This window comes from Amblyomma americanum, chromosome 3 (genome assembly GCF_052857255.1).
Source record: "Amblyomma americanum isolate KBUSLIRL-KWMA chromosome 3, ASM5285725v1, whole genome shotgun sequence".
Lineage (NCBI taxonomy): Eukaryota > Metazoa > Arthropoda > Arachnida > Ixodida > Ixodidae > Amblyomma > Amblyomma americanum.
In genome coordinates, this window is record NC_135499.1 from 149,813,681 (window position 1) to 149,835,994 (window position 22,314).

The 22,314-nt window shown below is 47.8% G+C and overlaps 1 protein-coding gene and 1 pseudogene across 2 annotated transcripts in view; both read left to right on the plus strand.

Annotated features, from left to right (window-relative positions):
* LOC144125151 (excitatory amino acid transporter 2-like) overlaps positions 1-22,314 on the plus strand; it is an 86,718-nt gene that overhangs the window by 8,245 nt on the left and 56,159 nt on the right. The window lies entirely within an intron of this gene.
* LOC144126383 (uncharacterized) lies at positions 13,445-14,439 on the plus strand (annotated as a pseudogene).

Genomic DNA, 22,314 nt, shown 5'->3' on the forward strand with positions numbered 1-22,314 from the left:
ATATATTTCCGTGTTGTTTTATCTGCTTGACTCTTCTCGTGATGGGACGGTCAGACAACTGTCGCCGTTAAATGCATTCCTGTATTAATAGTAAAGAGGAGGGGGACGGAATGGAATTTTAAGTGAAAGAAGACGCAGGACAGAGTTGGCAGAGATTAATGAGGAGAAACAGAAATCAGCCACGGTATCTATAGGGCGGAAGCGGCTAGCTCAGGCAGGGGAAGCCTAATTGGCGATTAACAAGCGAACTCTTCGCCCCGCACTCAATGTAGCTTGGCTCGTATTGATTATTCTTATGACAATGACAATAATTATGCTGTATGTGCCGCGGCGGCGGTGTTCAGTGGCTATGACGCTCGGCAGCTGACCCGAGACACGCGGGTTCGATCCCGGCTGCGGCGGTCGAATTTCGATAGAGGAGAAATTCTAGGGGCCCGTGTACTGTGCGATGTCAGTGCACGTTAAAGAACCCCAGGTGGTCGAAATTTCTGGAGCCCTTCACTACGACGTCCCTCATAGCCTGAGTCGCTTTGGGACGTATATAAACCCCCATAAACGACAAATGAATACTGGAACATTTAAGGTTTTATGCTGGTGACTATGACTCTGAGGCACGTCGGCCGATGCATGCTTGCACTGTACAACGTTGCACCAACGCACTAGAAGAACGGCAGGTGTGCAGTAAATCTGGAGCAGCCAGAACGTGAGTTGCTTTTTAGTTGTTGGTGTCCTCGAGGATACACGACAAGCTCGGGTGTTGGGAATATTTTGGTGTTCTAAACGCCTGAATGTGCGTAAAATAACAATTCCAGCATCACGCTTGCCCTTCCTTCATGAAAGAAATGATACCTCGCACCCTCAACACAGCTAAAAACAAAAATGATTGGGAGCCTGCAGCGGACCGACGCTAAGACGGCAACTCCAGAAAGAGGTGCGGATGGCAATAAATCTGTTGTCCACTGCACGAAACGACCGCCCTTGGCAAAGTCTACTGGGGGGCCATTAAACGTCAGACTTCGTCGCGCAGGCTGTGCTTGATTTATTTCGTCTTGTCCTCCGCCAGCAATGAATGGCGGCTTCTTCATCGGAAGGGAGCAGCGATATGTGCTCTCTGTTCCGACTGCCAAGAGATCCTGCTTGGTGATACCAAGCCACGAATACGCAGTGCAGCACCTGCATGACTGCACGCAATGTCACTCCACCCATAGCGCAAACTAAAAGAATAAGAGTCATTTCTGCTAGTCAGTCATACGTGCATTGCACAGATTCGGTCTACCTTGAAGGCCACTGCATGAGGTGTGTTACTTTCTTTATTTACAACAGGAAAAGGGCCCAAGGTTAAAAGGTTGCAGAACAGTCAAGGAGACTTCCTATATAGACTGTGCATGAAAGTTATGTAAAAGGCAGGAACAGCGCTTCGTTTTAAATATACAAAGTAAATAAACATGGAAAATATAGAGCCATTAATTAGAAAGTAATAATCGGATCATTGTTCTCAAGTTAATAACTGTGAATGCAGATGCAAAATATACGTGTGAACAAAAACCAGTAGCAATGAGAACAGCAGAAACTAGATTTGGGTTAGAGTATTCAATATGCAGTGACACTGATTAGAAAGAAATAACAGGATCATCGTTTCCAGGTTAATAACTTTGAATACATGTGCAAAATATATGTGTGAACAAGAACAGCAACAATGGAAAGAGCTTTTCATTTTAGCCTAATAGTCTGACAAAAACACCGTTGTAGGCGATTGTTCTTGCTCTGAAAATCAAATGGAAGCACTTCTGAAATTAGTTCAATTAGCTTGAGTCACTTTCGCCTTGTTTCGAAGGATTGCTAACTATCCGCCAAGCAAAAACAGCCTGCGCCAAGGGTGCAACCTTCCTTAACTATTTCAGTGGGCTTACTTCCGCATGTTTTAGAGAGACTGCGCTGTTTGCTGACAAACGCAGTCGAGCGAATTGGTACGAGTCCAGAACCTTCTCCAGCGGACAAGATAATGCCGCCTTCTTAAGACGGGCCCTGGCCACTGGTGATGTCATCGGGTTACCCCATGTGTGTTCTGGTTGCTTTACTTTTTTTTTCTGTGCCCTGACAGTGCAAGGTTAACACAGCTTGTTGGTTATTGTTAGGTTTAGTGCTGGCTCGATGGTCTTGCGAGCTTTTTTTTTTTTGCTTTGAAGTCAGGTCCGCAGTGAATGGCGCTATGCCAAGATCAGCTTGGAACCGTCGATTTGTCGTTTTAGCTTTCTCTTCACTGATGTTCTACGCGCTAAAGAAACATTTGAAAGCGTTTTGAGTCATGGAGCTTTTTCCTGCAAATAGCTCTTGACGTTGTCCTAACGACGCGTTAATGTTGCTGAAACATCCACCAGATGTCACTACTGAAGATGAAGTATATTATACCTCGGTCTTTTTACTTTCCAAATAAGGGGTGTCTGCATACACTTTCGCTTGAACGGCAGTCAACTTGTTAAGCTATGAGTGACTAGAGGTGTGGCTCCGAATACTGATAGTTCTTTTTCAATTTCATTTATTTCCTTGTCTATAGTTAGCCTCCGCATGTCTACTGTAAACGCTAGCCTTCACTTTTTTAGCTAAACTGCTTAATTGTTTATGGTTTATGGGTGTTCAACGTCCCAAAGCGACTCAGGCTATGAGGGACGCCGTAGTGAAGGCCTCCGGAATTTTCGACCACCTGGGGTTCTTTAACGTGCACTGACATCGCACAGCTCACGGGCCTCTAGAATTTCGCCTCCATCGAAATTCGACCGCCGCGGCCGGCATCGAACCCTCTCTTTCGGGCCGGCAGCCGAGCGCCATAACCACTCAGCCACCGCGGCGGCCCCTAATCAGCTTAATCTCATCTCAATTAGTCTTATTAATAATCTCATCTTGGAGAACCTACTGCACCCAGGGGAACCTTCAATGACTGTTAAAAATGCATTAAAGACGTGCTGAAAGGTTGCAGAGAAACGGAACAATGGCTGTCAAGTTGTCATTTTAGTGCAAGTCGTTGCAATACGGAGGGCAAGATGCAGGAAGGAACAAACACGTATAGAGCGTGGCGTGAGGCTGTCCCCACTACTGAGACCTCAGTGTACGCACGGTTGAGCTTTAATTTGTTCGGAGCTACGAGTTACCTCTTGTCACGTGACAACATCACGCGTGCTGAGTTCCCTCGACCGCCTACTTCTCACTTGACGCTCCAACGCTGTAAAGTGACGCACCTCGCTCGCTTTACGTTGCTTCTTTTCGCCGTCGCGATAACCCTTGGGGCTCGTTTTAAAGCGCAGTCTTCTCTCGTCTTTCTGGCGCATGCGCAGACCTCTCAGAGCAAAGACGTTCACTGGATCTCAACAAGCAGAAATGATAGGAAAGCCTCCTTTGAGGACATGATACCTCCGCGCAGGCATGGCAGCTGTTTACTGTTTCGCTCTGTGTACGAGCGAGAAGAGCTCTGCGGTATAAGCGGAACAAATGCGAAAAAAAAAAACGGTGGTGGTTTGGCTTTGTTAAGAGCGAAATATTCTGTGAAAGCACAGTTTCCTAGAGGTGCACACCACCGCCGCGTACCTGAAAGCGCGATTGAGGTGTCCACTGACCCAGGGAGCCAGTTATGCGCTTCAACTTTTTCATCGTAAATGTCAATTTACCCAACGTACGCAGAAGGCCTATGCTTAAGTGCCGCGTTTCTGCAGCAGTGTTGTACACGACAACGCATGCAGCGCACATACCTCTCTGTCACTACCGGCACATAGCTCAAAGTGCGAATATTAGTTTGATAGCAGCATTAGTTCACCAAGAAGGCGATGCGCAATGCACAGCGCGGGTATGTGTTGCAGTTTAACGCCAGCGTGATCGCCTGCTGCGATAGCCTATAGTGCTCTCGCGCAGTGGCCAGCGAAGCTGATCTGTTTCGCGCCGCCGCGGAATCCGATCCTAGTAGCGGCATTATTTATCTGATTTTTCTTTATTTATTTCTTTCGCTCGGCACAAACCAACAAACATCGCAAGGTCTTGCTCGGGGTTAACCCGAGGGAACTGTGCTCTCGCACAGAACTGTTTCCTCTGGCAGTCATTCTTTGATCTACGGCAGTGCTGGCACTTGTCAACAGCCTTCAGTAATGATGAAAAGAAGTAACTTCATTACCTGCAAAGCATTGCCATTGGTGAAACACTGCGAGAGAATAGACCATATGCTCTCAAGCGCGAAACGTAGCGAGTGATGAAATGCGCTCCACATGACTCACATTTGCTGCGTCTCGTTGCTCGAAAGTATGAAGCGAGTGATACGGCTACGCATAATCAAACTTACGAAAAAGCTCGCTTGTAGCGTTCTTCGACAAACCTCCATTCCTGCGGGACTTCTTGAGACGCATACAGCGTCCTCAAGGAACTCCCCAAGCAAGCATTGCGCTGCGCTGAAAAATTGTGAACTATGATGACACGCTCGGCGAATGACGAATGATGCGGCTAATCATGAAAAGTTCTTGCGACTGTGGCGCTGAGTCTCAGTGCACAAACGTTCGCGCGCTTCAGTTGTGTGCTTTGACAAATGAGCAACAGACCAGCAACAAAGCAGCGATCTGACTTTGCTATCTCAAAGCGTCAACACAGAAAAAGCCTCTACAGTGGATTTTTATTGGCTCCCAGTGGCAAAACACAAGAGAATATATTCTGTCGTCACAACAGATTTTATGTGATGTTTTTGACCAAAAGCTTGTAGTAGAAATGGAATTTTTTGTAGTTACTACAGAAAAGCACTAAAGAACTATAGTCTAAAGAAAAGCACCAAAGAATAAAAACGACAGTACTACAAAAAATACTGCAAAAGAAGAGAAAAATCTGCCATGAAGACAAGATTATAAATTTTTTTTGTGCTATTTTTCACACCGTTCTGCTGTTTTTTTGTTGTTGTTTTTTCAACGGGACTGCATTTTGTAAAATTACTTTATGGGGTACCGTTAGACAACTTTGGCGAATTTTAGCCTTTTTGTTTTTCACGAACTAAAACGCCGTGCAATATTACCACCGGCGTCAGCGACGTCAGACTTGTACGACGTAATAATAGGCCGCCAGCCGTTCTCGCTATCCCCACTTGAGTTTACGGTGGCAAAACATGCATTCCATGTTTTTAGCTAAGTCAGCATGGCCAAGTTGAGCCGAGAGGCTTCTTTCACAACGGATGCCGCTTAAATGTCTTCCATCGCGACTTTGACAATGGCGTCTGGTATGGCGTCAGCAGTCGTGCTGAGAGCGCAGAAAATAGAAGCAACTTCACTGAGGTTGCTTTTGCCGTGAAGAGAGATGCCTCTAAGCGTTCAGTGAACGCAGCGAGCAGGATCTAACCTTTGAACTCCACTTTTCAGAAGTAGACCGACGATACACATATAAGACAGTCCTAAGGTGGACACGGCAAATGTGAACATGATCGATCTTATCGTTTCGCGCACCTCACTAAAGGTGTCCTAAATTTTGGCGGCATAGAAGTGGGAACGTAAGTATTGCTTAGTGCTGCTCTTAAGTTTCGGTCACGGCTCGCCTCCTTCGACCTTCACCCCCTCCCCACATTTCTTGAGCTTGGAAATAATTTGGGAAGTGCGGACTAAACGGATCCTTTGTTTGTAGACGACCGAAAGTCTGAATACAGAAATAAAAAAAAATACATGGAACAGCCTTGGCTACTTGCAATTTCATTAAACGAACGAACAAACGAACCACCGAAATGAAGGAATGAATTAATTAATCTGTTTAAAGATAGTCGCAAGACTTCTATGACCTTTGGATAAACTTGCGCCATACGCACGTGCACTCATCCGTTTTTCTCTCCGCTCCAAAGAAAAAATAAATAAAATGGTCACTTTGAATGGGAGCGCGCTTGTTGGGTACTGGGTGGAAATTCCTATTCTTGTTAAATGGAAAGTGCGCGCATGATCATTTTCTCCTTTCTTGGAGCTCCACGACACATCTGGCAACGTCCTGAGGGGGGATATACCAAAATGTTTTGCTTTTCAGATTGTGGACTTGAGAACTAAATCAAGATAACTACTCAGAAAACCAAGCCACATGATCGTGCTAGCTTCTTGAGAATTCCTACCGTGCGGAAAAAATACCGTTTCGTGGGAGTGCAACCTAAGCCACGGACTATAAGAGGAAGAAGAGCGGACGCGCCATCGCTCGTCACGCAGCCGACGCCCACAGTCGCTTACGTGATACCTTACAACATGCCGCTCTGGCCGAGCCTGCAGGCACGATAAGCAGTCAACGATATCCCACTGAGATGTGTCGGGTTTCACCGGGAAATTTTCCGCTGCTTCCGACTTCTTTTTCCGCGCGGGGTGCGCGGACATACGACGGGGAAATAGCGGTGGGGGGGGGGGGGGGGAAGGCTACTTATCGCCTGGAGGTCGACACCATGTGGTGAGGGAGCGTCGCACGATTCTTATCTGCTCCCCCCCAGAGTTCGGAGCTCTGCGCCGCTCTCACGAAGCGCAAGGTTATTTTAGATTTGTAATATGTCAGGCGCTAGGCCAACGCTAATTAAGAGATACCGCAACAGCAGATATCGTCACTCCTTGTACAGCTAGGAGTGCTCTGGGTGTTGCTGAGCCGGCCGTTGCGGTAAGATCACTAGCGGCAAAAGAACGGGACGACAGAAGATATAACACGAGTGGTGCTCTTCAGCACGAGTCCTCCCTGTCGTCCTGTTTTTGAGCGAAAGCTCTACTTCACGACCAAAGCTCCACAAGCCGGGTCATCGCTGAAGCCTTGACTTTGAATAAACGGAATAAATATTGCCGCGGCTAGGATCCGAACCCACGGCGGCGCGAACAGATCAGCTTCGCTGGCCACTGCACGAGGGCATTATGCTATCGCTGCAACCGATCACACCTCGTGTTAAACTGCAACACACTCTCGCGCACTCTCGACATCATCCTCATCAACTTCCAACTGCGTCATTAACAGATCAGATCAGCTTATAACCTCGATCAGAGCTTAGCCTGTGTCTAATATTGTCGCCAGACGTACCGACGACCCAAAAAGGCAGAACCATGAACCAATAGATCAGTCTAAGCTCGTGCTTTCAGACGTATACTCGGTTTTAGCTGCGTTAAAACCATACCATTTTTTCTTTTTTTTCTTTTTTTGCTAAATTCTGTAAGACGAGGAAAACCAACTAGCCGAACCTTACACTCTGACCAATATTTTTTTTTTACTTTGCACCTATACGCATTTGTGCGCAAGCCGGAAAGGCCCTTCACCTACCCTTCGTAGTATTTTCAGTTCGATGTTACTGTCGCACAAATGTTCGTTATTGTTATGGCTTCTCTTGTTGAAAGCATAGCCCGAATGGGAATTTGCGAAACGAGACCACGGACTATGGCATTGGCTGCACCAGAGGAATGCAACCACTTTGATCAAGAGATGCCTGATTCAAGCAATGCAACCAATTTGATTTGACCAAGAGATGCCTGATTCAAGCATTTCTTCCGCAACCGCTGTTCATGTCGCACCTCTCATGGTGTGCATTTAAATGAAGCAAGCCTCAAGTAAGCACTCCACACCTGACATTATTTTAATAAAATTAATTATTTCTGGCAGACGCCCTGAGTTACCCTTCTGATGGAAAGCTCAGCTTTTTTTTATTGATAGTTTACAAGTTAGGAAGGCCACACGAACAGGAGGAGCAGACATTAGCCAATGAAACGTTTTGTATATCTCGGGGTCAGACGAATTGTTCTATCCACTTCCACTGCGCAGCAAGAACTCTAGCGTTCCTCGTTACCACGTGTCGGTTGCGAGAAAGCCTCCTGGATAAAACAATTCTGCATTCTCGTTAGAATGCAAATCAGCTTGCTTAATTCGTACGTGCTCGCCCGTGACGCGCCGTGCATCATTCGCCTGCTTTGCATTACCAGAATGTTTGCGTTAAAGAGGACTACCGTATTTCGGCCTCTGTACGCCTCCAGTGTGTCGAACAGTACTGGGAGTGAAACCGAAAGTGAACGGCCATGAATTTGGGCACGAAGAGATGAACGGCAGAAAAACGCGCAGATTAAGTGTAGGCTTAGCATGCTTAAGCTTAGCTTACTCGCGTCAAAAGTGTTTTAGCAATATTATTTTTGGGGAATGGCATAGCGAAATACGTGAGCAAAGCGAAAAGTGCTATTCCTCTACCCTGGAATGTCCCTTTTTATTGGAGAGTATATTAACCAACACACCATGAAAAGTTTATAGGGAGAGACCTATGTCACATTTTTTGAAGCCTTAAGTGAGCACTCCCCCACACTACTTGGCTCGTCACGTTTGTCATCTCGGCGCGCTTTCGCACGCGCAGCTTGCGTCGCGATGACAGGCGAGCAGATTATGTCGCCGGACCACCGGCAGCTCACAAACGCGCTACTGACGCAGACGACGCTGCTAATGCCGCGGCGCGATGAACCAAAGAATCGCAATAGGCCTTGCAAAAACACGTGACTTCCGGCAAACTTTTTTGCCATACAGCTCGGACAGTGACAGCCTCTCCTAGTTTTTCCTTTACCTTTCCTTCCTCCATGGCGACATCTTCTGGCGTTAGTCTGTACTACGCTCTAATGCGATAGCAAAGCACGTGCCCGAGCTCGGGAAGAGTACGATATGGGTAGCCTTTTCGTGCTTCGCGTTGGGTGAGGTCGCAAAGTATAAAAGGATTTTCCCCTCGAGTCATTTCCTTTTTTACCACATGCATGGTTCCAAGACTAGGCATCCTCTACGAAAGTCAAGAGGAACCCAAGATCGACGTCACGACAGTGGTCGGGAAAAGCCTGCACATTCCACCGCTTCCGAAGAATATGCATCCGGGATACCATCAAGAAAGAAGTCCGAAAAGAGCGGAAAAGCTCCAGAAGAGATATCAAGCAAGACAGGACGTGGTCTATGTGGACGCCGCCGAGTATGGGGACCGACACTTAATGGTTGCGGTCGTCGCTGACGACCAGCAAAACTTAAGGGTGAGCACCTCGGTTCAAACCAGCGTAGCCGCAACGGCCGACGAAGTTGCCGTTGCTCTCGCGATCGCGGGAACAACAGCCACCACAATCATGACCGATTCGAAAACAGCGATAAGAAACATTCTTAAGGACAGAATATATTTGAAGGCGAAAAGCATTCTGGATACTAGTCAAGACGATTGAATAATTCAACTAATATGGGCGCCACAGCCATCTCCAACCTCCACGATAAGGAGGGAGCACACGAGCTTGCCCGCGGTCTTACTGTCCGGGCGGGCTCGACCCCTCAGCACACCCTCGGTGGAGAAAGAGTAATTAGCTATAGAGGAATTACGCAGCACTATCGGCTGGGCAGAGTAGAATATCCGCCAGCTGATAATAAATTAAATAAGAATCAAAAAACCTATGGAGGGGCTTACAGACGAGGACATATCCGAAACCGGCTAGCCTTAGCCAGTGGTACCCGGGACAATTCTCATATAGATGCCGGCTGTGTCAGGGTAGGGAAGATTTCTTGCACATTATATGGATCTGTACTGAAACATACGACACGCGCACAGTGACTAAGACAGATGAAATTGGAGAGACTCCAATGTGCAATTAGGCTATGATACTCGGCTTAAAACCATCAGACTGACCGAACGCACCCGGATCTACAGATTCCAGGCTCTCGTCGAGGCGGTTGGGCTGAAGCCCATCCTATATTCGTCGGAACAGAAAGTTATACACTACTACCACATACAAACAGCCACTCTTCAAAAGACCCAATTAGGTCAGCGTCCGCGTGTCAGCACCAACTGTCAGGATGAGTACTTGCAATAACAAACGCCGATTGCAGATTGTGCTTATCGCTTTCACCCTGTCGTCGCATCCTGTTGTGTCGCCCCTTCGAACATAATGGCGCAGACGCGCCGACGAGGTCTGCAGCAAAGATTCGAGCTTTGCGCAGGCGCCGACTTAATCGCTTCCTCTTTCCAAGCGCCTCTGGTCGGTTTCATGGTTCGACGGCAACTCGTTCTTTCCACTCCCAACACCTGCATTCGAAAGGATGCGGACGATGCTGTGGTTTTGCGTGCACGCCTAGCTTCGCAAATTCGTGACAGCTTATGCATGCCTCGGTCCGACGTCTTTCCTGCTCTATGCCAGTACACTACAACACTACGAACACTACAAGTTGCTTAGGCCTCCCTGTCATATAAGGATATTACAGGAGCAAGAGCATCTTGTCGCTAAAGGACCGAAACCGTTGCAGCAGAGCCCTCTTGGCAGTTGAGACATTGGAGCAGTTGTTCCTTCAATGCGTCACTTCAGCTCGGCCGCGTCGCAAGATGCTCGGGGTCCGCAGGGCGCTGTGTAACATGCCGGGCAATCTCAAAGCACCCGTGACAGAACTATGGTGAGCATCTGGGCATACATCGACCCGATAGACTTGCCGTCCCATTTACTGTTTGCTAAGCAGCCAGGCTGTGACGGAACGTTCCGCGTTGTTGCTTTTAGAGGATATGCAGCAGAGCGCCCCTCCCCAGCTGCTAATGCAGTGTGCCGCGCACGTGATTCACAGTGACATGACGCAACACGCGCGCGTCCTCACAAAACGAGGGTAGATGAGACACCATGGTGTTCAGCATACAAATTACTGGAGCGCTCACTCAGGCATCCATTGCTGCGAATAGCGCCAGTGAGAGGACTGAGGCGCTGCCGCCCTTCAGCAAGCGATTCATTCAGAATCGCTCTCAGATGTGCTGCTTCAGGGAGCATGATTACAGTACTCTACACTATAGCACTATACTCTGATTACCCTAAGCAATATCTTAGTGAACTGCGCAGGCTTGTTCTGATTTTGGTATGAAACGTCCTGCGGCAGTATGGACGGCTTTGATGGTTTTTCAAATCCTTTATATACTTTTTTTTTACCCTCCAGCGTCGCGACCTGCATCTGTTGTACATTACACTCTGCTGGTATTCAGTTTCCGTCCACTTAGCGTTTCCACATGTGGTTCTGGCTCTTTTTCGTGAAGATATGCAGAAACTACTGGGCGTACAGGATGTTTCGGTCATGCGGATTATTTCTCAACGCGTCTCTTCTTACGCTGCAGTAGACAGCTGGGCTCTGTGCCTACGTACATGGTAACACTTGACATCTATAGGCCAGTTTAAAATACGGATAACGATCATGCTTGCATTTGCGGCAGTGTTAAGAGCGCTGCAAGTCCCGCGTTCAATTGGTAAGGCCACTTTATTCAGAAAACTTGATTTTTTTTTATATCGACGCGGCGTTGCTTATGTCCTTTCCATAACTTAATTTTCGCCTCTGTCCCTATGGACATTTTCAAACCGCTCTTACATTTCAGTGTGAACAGCGCTGCCTATGTGTACTTTCGTCTTGCTTGCCAACTGCGGTAGAGCCTTTTATTCAACTTGGCTAGCCCTAAAGTGATCACCTCCATATTTATTCCGACAATCTGTGCACCGTTGCCGCGCGGCCTACGCGCCAAGCTTTTGAAGAGTGTGTTTCGCGGTCATACGCTTACCAACATCTGAAAACGGCGATCAGGGGCCGTATTCTATAGACTGTTCATTTTTCCTTGTGTATTTCGCGTCCGTATTTGTGTATTTGGTTGTGTATTTCGCGACCACTGAGTGCATATTGCATCCAATTTCAGCCATTGGTAAGGTCCAGTCGCCAACCACCCAATGACCGGGTCGCTTGCCACAGGCGCTTGAAAGCCGTGGGTACACCTCATGACTATTCACTGAGGACAGAATGGACACAAAGTGGACAACGAGAAATGACCAGCTTGTAGAATACCGCTCCCAGATTACTAAAACAAAACAAAGTGGTACTCTTTTTTATTTTCTAAGCTCACGTGAGTTTTGGGCCTTGAAGCAGAAACGATGCATATTAGGAGATGAAGTTATTATACTTTATAATTGTCCGCTCTCAGGCAGCGACAACATTCGCAGCTGTGAGCCAGAAGAACATGCGGGAAAGATCCCGAGTACTCACGTCACTTCGCATGCTTGTGCCTGCTGGGATTCTAAGCTCACCCGAGTTCTTCCTCTGCAGCAGGAACGACGCAAATTTGTAGTGGAGGTCACTGTACTTTATAATTTTCCAGTCTCAGATTGCGATGATTGCGCATCTGTGAGCGAAAACAACATGCGGGAAAGAGCCCGAGTACTCACGTCAATTTCCATATTTAGGCCCGAGTCTTTGCAAACCTCAGAGGGCAAGTAGTCATCGCCTAATGCCTTTCGCGATGATCGCGGCGTCTAAACGGTGAGGAGCACCGCAAAATCGCAGTATTTGCGCTCTTTGCTTGATCGTATACTCGCTGTTCTATTTGGTGATTCGGCCTCGATGTAAACAGATCCGGAGTTCCCGGGTTCGAACCCGACCGCGGCGGCTGCGTTTTTATGGAGGAAAAACGCTAAGGCGCCCGTGTGCTGTGCGATGTCAGTGCACGTTAAAGATCCCCAGGTGGTCGAAATTATTCCGGAGCCCTCTACTACGGCACCTATTCTTCCTTTCTTCTTTCACTCCCTCCTTTATCCCTTCCCTTAAGGCGCGGTTCAGGTGTCCAAAGATATATGAGACAGATACTGCGCCATTTCCTTTCCCCCAAAAACCAATTATTATTATTATTATTATTATTATGTAAACAAAAATATTTTGGGGGCACAAAAAGAGTTGGAAACATCACATGTATAATGTTTTCGAATGTTAGAGAGACGATTCGGTGTACGTATAACTGTTCAGCTCTCTCCCTGTCAATATACCCACCCCCAGCGGCGGAGACGGCACAATGTCACGGCGTTAAGGGGAAAAAATTGTTTTTTTTTAAGGAAAGGAAGTGGCGCAGTATCTGTGTCACATATCGGCGGACACCTGAACAGCGCCGCAAGGGAAGAGATAAAGGAGGGACTGAGAGAAGAAAGAAAGAAAGAGGTGGCATAGTGCAGGGCTCCGGATTAATTTCGACCACCTGGGGATCTTTAACGTGCACTGACATCGCACAGTACAAGGGCGCCTTAGCGTTTCGCATCCATCGAAACGCAGCCGCCGTGGTCGGGTTCGCATCCGGAAACTCCGGATCAGTAGCCGAGCGCCGTAACCGTAGCCACCACGGCGGGTCGAACGCGTTAAAGGAGAGAGAGAGAGAGAGAAACATTTATTGAAATCTCAGTGCGTTAAGCGGTGGGCCGTCGTCTTCATCGTTGACGTTAAAGGAAGCAGTATGTATTTTTGTATTAGCTATGCTTTCGTCATAAGCCGAGTGCTATACGTTGTCCCCTATCTCAAACTGGCCAAAGCGGAAAAGGACAAAATTGAAATCACAATAAGAAAAGGGAACAAAACTGCCCTAGGTCTTTCTCCGAACACTTCCACGGTAAAACTTCTAAGGCTAGGTGTCTCCAACACTCTGAATGAGCTCATAGAAGCCGCCATGGTGTCGCAGCATCAAAGGCTTTTAAAAATCAAAACTGGAAGAAAAATCATGGAGCGCCTGGGGTTCGAACCGCCGGAGTGTTCAAAGCGAATAGATAACGTACCTAGAGCAACCAGGGACAGACTCAAAATTCCACTGCTGCCAAAGAACATGCATCTGGTATTTCACGAAGGTAGACGCAAAGATATGACTATGGCCCTACCGGGCAAATTTCGAGGTAGATCCGAAGTGCACTACACGGACGCTGCCGAATACGATCGCAATGCAGCACACACAGCGGTAGTGGTTCGTGAGAGTGGAGACCCGGTCTCGGGCTGCACCGTTAAAAACACCAGCGCAACTGAGGCAGAAGAAGTTGTCATTGCTCCAGCAATAATGCAAAAACGGTACAAGGGTGATTGTGAGTGACTCTAAGTCAGCCATTAAGAATTATGATATGGGCAGAATCTCTGCTGCAAGCGCCAAAATTCTGAGAGAAGGGCAAGTACCATCAGAGCTAATCTCACTGATCTGGTCCCCGGTTCATCAGGGCCTGTGGGGGAACGAGAAGGTGCAAGCGACCGCCCGAGGGCTCACTTTCCGGTCGATCGCCGCTGACGCGCCGCCTCCACGCGAGGAACAGCTCCCATCGGGTGACGAACTCATAACATTCCATGAAATCATTTCTCATTATAAGCTCGGTCGTAAGACCTATCCAGCAGCAGATAAACAGCTCAGTAGGAAAGAGGAAATCATGTGGAGGAAATTGTAAACCGCGGTGTTTCCAAACCCTCAACTGTACAGTAAATGGCATCCAGAAGCCTTTAATCCTAGACGTACGCACTGCAATATCATTGCAGGTCTAGTCCACATGGTCTGGATCTGGCCACTCGAATCGAAATTTAGAATCCTGGGAGACCTTATTGCTCAACCACGAAGCAGAAGAACAACGCAAAGTCATCGGTCTCGCCCTGGCCGCCGCCGAGTCCCAAGGGATTCCGGCCGACGGTTAGGGGAATGAATGGGGGCTTAGACTATAGCTTTCTCCCTCGTCATTTTTGAAGGGTGCAAATTAAAGTTATTTCTCTCTCTCTCTCTCTCTCTCTATATATATATATATATATATATATATATATATATATATATATATATATATATTTATATATTTATATATTTATATATATTTATATATTTATATATATATATATATATATATATATATATATATATATATATATATATATATATATATATATATATATATATATATATATATATATATATATATATATATATATATATATATATATATATATATATAAGAGAAGTGGGCACTTCTACAAAGGCACATTTATTTATCAACGTTTCGACCGCGGTGCGGTCTTCATATATATATAATATATATATATATATATATATATATATATATATATATATATATATATATATATATATATATATATATATATATATATATATATATATATATATACACACCCCGATCTCTGCAGTAAGAAATGCAGAGGCTACAACCTTCTGCGTACGCGCCGCGCGGAACTAGATAAGAAGCCGAAGCCGTCACTGGAAGGTATGAAAGAATAAATATATTGAATGTAAAATGAATGCAAAATGTCAGTTAATAATAAATAGGAAAGAGTGAAAATCAAAAATGATGAATATGGATTTTTATGGCACAAGGGCATCTATGGCCAAAGAGCGCCATGGCACAAGGTACTTTCGACTTCACAAGGTGGGGTCAGAGACCCATTTCCTACCGTAAATAAGCCGAGCACCAGACCAGGGGAAAGCTTGTACCCATTGTATCACCGGTGGGTACCCGGCGGCACTGGGGATCGAACCCCGCACCTCCCGCATGCGAGGCGGATGCTCAAACGAATAGGCCACTGCTGCGGTAAACTTAAAGAATAAAAGTGTTGCGAAAAGTTCCTAAGTGCGGTGCTGCAGAAAAGGCCAAGGCAGTGTGAAGAGCAGTTAACGATTCTATTTCACATATTTTTTTCTTTTCTCTCTTCATCTTTGGCATCAGTCAGCGCTGGGTACGAAAAATAAAACAATGAGAAAAAAACCGTTACATTAATCCGGCCTAGATCACGATGAACAAGTGGACAGGAATGCATTCATCATCCGTTATAATCGCGTTATGTACTGAGTCCGCAGAAAACCATACTCATCAAATGTAAATGCTCTTTACGTGTAATTTAAAAACTTTAATCTTGGTGCACGTTCAGGCTGTGCTTTTTTTTTTTTTACCCGTTAGCGTTAAAGGTCCCGTTCGGCGGAAAACCTGGCGTCGTCGTCTGTTTCACTGGAAAAACGTTATTGGTCGACAGGGCAGTGACGTAGAAAATCAGTTGCCCCGCCGCAGTGGCTCAGTGGTTAGGGCGCTCGACTACTGATCCGGAGTTCCCGGGTTCGAACCCGACCGCGGCGGCTGCGTTTTTATGGAGGAAAAACGCTAAGGCGCCCGTGTGCTGTGCGATGTCAGTGCACGTTAAAGATCCACCAGGTGGTCGAAATTATTCCTGAGCCCTCCACAACGGCACCTCTTCTTCCTTTCTTCTTTCACTCCCTCCTTTATCTCTTGCCTTACGGCGCGGTTCAGGTGTCCAACGATATATGAGACAGATACTGCGCCATTTCCTTTCCCCAAAAAAACCAATTATTATTATTGAAAAGAAGAAAAGGTAATCAAGCGGAATCGTACCGATATCGGAGGGGGTATCTGTTCTTAAAAGCGGCTTCGTCGCTTCGGCGGACGCGGTTTTACGACACGCGTCTCTTCTTTATTCCGGAGCCCTCCACTACGGCACCTCCTTCTTCCTTTCTTCTTTCACTCCCTCCTTTATCTCTTCCCTTGCGGCGCTGTTCAGGTGTCCGCCGATATGTGACACAGATACTGCGCCATTTCCTTTCCCCAAAAAACCAATTATTATTATTATTCTCTTCTTTCAATCTCTCCTCTCACATCTTTCAACTCTCCTCTGTCTGCTCCTGACAGCGATTGTGGCTCAGCTCGAGCCAGTGGGAAAGCCCGTGCTATTTCCTTTCCATTCTTCCTTCAGTCACAACATTCTACCGACGTCATTTTGGTCAGGGAGCCAGGCACGTTATACCACTACACCACTGAGGAACGTTTGTTCAGTAGAACAATGGAGGCCTTCTATATAGCACCTCACAACGCACAGTGGGTTAATATACATTGCAGGAACACATACTTATTTCGGCTCACTAATAAACGGCAACGATTAATACGGACGATGATGTGTAGTAGAGCAGTATGTGAAGTCCACAAGCGTGCGGCTGTCTACGAAAGGCTCTGCTGGGGGCCCCAAAGCGACCGTAGGGACCCTTTAACGCTATCAAGTCTTGCTGCTAAGAAGAATTTAAGTGTCCCCCAAGTTTTTTTTATTAGTCTTTGGCACGCTCAGGATTGTGTCTTTCTAAACACAATTAGCAGATGGTCCTACGCTTTGTCCTTTCTCACTCACTGGCCTTGGTTGACGGTGCTTTTTTTCTAGTAGAGTATACGCCTTTGTGGTCGTCTCGTGTATTTGTGTCCTTATGTAAAATCATAATAATAATAATCAGAATAATAACAATATTATTAATCTCCTTATTTGCGTCGCTTAGGCTCGATGCCCGATGCCTGGATGAAAAGCTTCACAAAAGAACGTAGCAATCAATGTCTTTACCGCGCCAGTCAGCGTTTCTCTCCGTCCACAGGCGGGCAACTTTTCTCCAATTGTTTAACGCCTTCATTGACTCATAAAATCGTCATTCTATGGACGCCTGACGTTCCGCGCTCACCGAAACACAGAGCGAGGCGTGCGTGCGTGCGTGCGTGCGTGCGTGCGTGCGTGCGTGCGTGCGCGCGCGCGCACACGCACGCACACGCACACGCACACACACACACACACACGCGCGCGCACACACGCGCGCACACACACACACACACACACACACACACACACGCACACACACACACACACACACACACACACACACACACGAGCGCGCGCATGCTTAAGTGTGTCGATGAGGCGCGACTCCTCTTATCGGCCACAGGTCACTCCCACCTAGTCTCCGCCGAGATAAGCGTCACTTTCGTGGCCGCTCTTGTTTACATGGGATACGCGTCTGGCCGCCCAGAAGCCGCTTTGTCAAGAAACACTATATATACACTCTATAGAAATCGCCTTCGGCTCGCTTCCCTTGCACCCATAGGGTGGAATCGCCTTCAGTCTTGGTGCACGCATACTCGGAGTGTGACGCATCTCATCGCTGGCGACTCTGAATTGACGAAGGTTGCGCAAAGGGTCGACCACGCTCCCAAGGTTGGCCCGATCAGCGCCCCCACCCCTTCGTTCTCCTCTTCCAATTCTGCGTACAGTGGTGGTGACGTCCAGTGGTCGGCATCATCACCGCCGACGAGGTGTGTTGCGAGAGAGATCACGGGAAGTGGACTGTTAGTCTTCTCGGCGCCGAGGTTCGCGCGCCAGTCCACGCACGTTCCCGCCATCGTCCGCGTCAGTTTCGCTTCAAGGAGGGAGACAACCGTGTCGACGGACATGGAAGAGACGGTGTACGTTCCCGAAGCGAGTTGCGGTCAAGATGGTGCCATGGTAAGCGTATGTCCTGTCGCAAGAACTGTTCGGTTCCGTGCGCCCGCTGTGAGCACACTGTGATGGAACTACGCAGAGTTTAAGTGTGTTTTTTTTTAATGATGCGTTTTAACAACTGAAGGCGTCCTCGCGCACACGTATGCACCTGCGCATGCACTTGGTGCAGGGGACGAAGGCAGATATCTCAGCACCAGTAGGATTCAAACTGACACCCCCAGAACATTGAACATCGAGTAGTGTAAGAACCTAGTCCAGGAAGCCGCCGACGTTTCTCATTAGCTTACATGACTTCACATACCTGGGGGAGTAGGTGTGCAGTATTCTAAGAATAATAATACTAATTGGTTTTTGGGGAAAGCAAATGGCGCAGTATCTTCCTCATATATCGTTGGACACCTGAACCGCGCCGTAAGGGAAGGGATAAAGTAGGGAATGAAAGAAGAAAGAAAGAAGAGGTGCCGTAGTGGAGGGCTCCGGAATAATTTCGACCACCATAAAAACGCAGCCGCCGCGGTCGGGTTCGAACCCGGGAACTCCAGATCAGTAGCCGAGCGCCCTAACCACTGAGGCACCGCGGCGGGTGCGTCTATAAGTTTGTGACGTGGCTCTATCCAACAGTTGTTATAAGCTTGTTTCTTTTTTTCTCGAGCTGCACTTGGGAAGGAATGAACATGAATAGGGCGCTCTCCGATATTTGCAGCACCAAAAGCACCGCTACTTCTATACAGCCGATAAGGTGCGTATGCTACGCACGTGAACTCTCAAGAGCTTCCGTGCAAGAGCTGTTCGGTCTTGTCTGCATACGCAGTAATCAGAGCCCCCCCCCCCCCCACCTCTTCTCAGCTTGTACTCTACGACGAAGTCTGGATGGTGGTGAGGCTTAGAGCCCTGTACGTGTCCTATAAAGCGTCTGTAGGCGGCTGATGACGCAGAAGGCAAGCAAGCATAGAACACGAGGGTTGAGCCCCACAGTGTGGAATGTTGACTTTAACCGAAGGTGAAGACGAAGATTGAACGGAAAGAGGCGACAAAAGGAAAGGAGGATCTCGGGAATACCGCAGGCATACCCAATGATTTCCAACGTGGTCCAAGGGTGGCGCACAGTTCCGAAAAGTTGAGTTATCGAAGGACAGTAGGGCTGCCGTAGAGTGCCACGGAATGAACAATGGTCGATCCCTAACACATTACTACGAATTAGGTACCAGCAGTTCAAGTTCCCTTGACTGCCACCGCGTGTCATTTGACTTTGAACATTAAAAAATAGCGCGTTGGCATCATCTGTGGCGTAATAAAGAGAATGACTGATTGGCTGCATAACAGAACGTCATAGGCCGCTAGGCTTAACGGTGGTGGCTGGGAGCTGTAGCGAATTTCTGGTAATGTTCGCTTCTTGCCCATGGTTTTTGCTGTTGTCCCCAAACGTGAAATGGCCCACTCCCAGTGGAAGGGACTGGCCAAAATTTGGGCACATACATCATAATTACCATTTTAAAAATCCTAAAATGCTGTATACCAAAAAATATGTTAAGATGCCAAGAACTCAGAGCAGCTTTTTTCATTTCTTTTCTTCGCGCTAATAAATAGAGAACGGTGGAATTCATTCAAGGAAGAAGGATCAACGCGGCTATGTCTTGCGCTGAATGTAAGGGCTCACGTATCAACGTTTTAAAAACAGGGCTTCGGAGTCCAGATGTGTTGTGAAACGCAGGCGAACGCGTCATGTCGCTCTTTCCACTTGCCCCGTCCGTCTTTTTAAGAACTACGGGGGAATAGGGGACACAACCTGGGCCAGAGGGCGCTGCGGACGCCAGTGAACAGCGCCCTCTCCGAGCAACTCCTCCTAGTTGATCGGGCAGGACGACGAGCGTCGCCACTGACTTGTGTGTGTCTGCACGTGAAGGAAACTAGTTTCGCGCGCGCGCTCGTTCTTTCTGGCTCGCGCTTCGGCGCCGTTGTGAGAGGAGCTTGCTGCGCGCACGCTATGCTCTCTCCGCTCGTGCATGGTCGCCGTTGTGAGACAAAAGTGAGCCCGCTCGACGATTTTACTCGCGCTTTGACACTGCTGCGAAAACGTTGCGCGCGATCTCGTGCTTTAGAGAGGGAGCAGCTCGTGTGCGCGGCGTCAAGCAAATAGTCCAAAAGGGCGCTGTTTTCGTCACGCCCTACTTCTGTGCCCAGAGTGTAACCACGTGGTGTACGAAGTGAAAACTGAAATTAAAGCCTACCTTCGAACGAAACTGCGGCACGAATGCGGTTCGCGTTTTTTTTTTTCCTTCGTGTCTTAAAATTGTGCTAGCTCACCTCGATCTGCTTGCTTCCGCCGTGCGTGCTGGTGACATGTTTCTGCTACCTCTTTTCTTTTCCCTTTCCGCGATGCTTCAATGGCTTTGGTGCTAGGCTGTTCACCCCAATGTCACATGTCTTATCGCGCCGCGTCTAGAGTTGTGCGAAATACGAAAACGCATTTCTCGATGTCGGTGCGCATTAAGGAATCCCATTCTTTTGAGCTTTGAGAGTGTTAGCATGGGCATGCGGCTGATGCGACCAATATGGTAACGCATTGCCGTTCCTACCGGTGTCGCGCTTGCCTAGCCGCTTCTGCCGTATGGTCGTATTTACAGCAGATGGCGTATTCACCATACAGATAACTAAAAATAACATCTGTTAATCCGGAGCTCTTCAAAAACGGCTTTGCGCACAATCTACGTACAGCTTTGGGACGTTAAGCTCACAAACCACTGGCACGACTCAGTTCTGATGCGCATCGACGGGGCACGTAACACTATTGCGCGGCCCCCCGAGGTCTACAGTTTGTAGTCTGTAACCTGCAGAGCCACACTGCTACCGCGTGTGTACGATAGAGGCACAATGTTAGTTCACATGTCGAATCGTGTCTGCCATCTTCGCCTTCGCAGTTGCATGCCATGCCACTTTACATGGTGTCGGCCGAGTAAGTGCACATATATTAAGTGCCCGCCAGCGCTCTCTCCTGTTGCCGCAGGTGTTGGATCATTAGTACTATTTTTTTATCAATATTGCAGCGCCCGATACTGCACCGGTACTTCGCATTCAGCGATACCTGCCACCTGGGTTATTTCTGTTGACAGCACACACGGCAGCAAGCAAATGCGTCATGCCAGGGAAGCCCACAAGTCAAGCAAGACGCTTCCCCGCCTTTAGGCAAACCACGGTACCGCATGCCACTTCGATCACCGCGTAAAAACTGCCCACCGATGGACATAAACGGCGCACTGTGCGCCGTCAGGCTGTGCTAGCATCCGCCACGCCCTCGTGGAGGCGGGAGCGTGCAGCAAGCGCGGAGAGAGAAAGCGCGCGCAGCACGCGAACACGGCCAGTCAGAGCGTCGCGGCGCCCTCGCGCCCGATCGACGCTTCAGAATTCTGCCGCTAAGGGAGGAGCACGGCGCTGTCGTCGCGCGGCAAACTTTAGGTTGGGGTCCCTATAGGAGAACCTCTGGTAACAAGTAGCACGAGCAGTGTGAACGTCTGTAAATCTGAGAAGATAGGCGACGAATTGATCGTCCTTCTTTTTTTTTTGTTTTTCCTTCTTACACACTCTTCTCTCCAGTGAGCAGCAGCCTTATTTAGTGCTTCCTGGAGCGCGTCCCGTTAATACGAGATGAGCAAATGTGATGGCGCGTGCGTGTGCGTGTGTTTGTGTGTTCCTTTTTGGGGAGATTTTCTTCGCCGTTAAAGGGTCTTTTTTAAGTTTGGAACCATTGTCGCTGGCTTGTGAACTTTCAGTTCCTTCATTCTCCAAAAACTTCTTGTTGTAACCTCATTCTTTCAGCATGGGAAAAGTTTCCGATAAATACTTTGGTTCCTAGGCTCTATTTCATTTTTGGTGATGCGATCCTGGAAGCCTTGTTTATTTTTTGCTTTCCTTCACTGTAGAATAATCCCTTTCTCCTGTGGCTGAAAAAAAAAACGAACACCTAGAATGCTTATTGCAGCTAACTGACCTTGGTTAGAACCGAGCGGCGCTAAATGCTGGAAGGACATCTTCGTTATCCCTTGTGCTCTCGAAAATCGTTTCCTCCTATTACTTCAAAACCCTTTTATACATGCATTCTTTTGTGTTTTCTGTCTTTTTGCGTATGCTCAGCCAGCTTCATCATTTTTTTTTCTTTCGACTTCGTAGAAAAAGTTTTTCGTCTGCAAAATTCATGAGAAAATTGCAATATTGCGCGGGGGGGGGGGGGGGGGGGGGGCAGAAAACTACGTC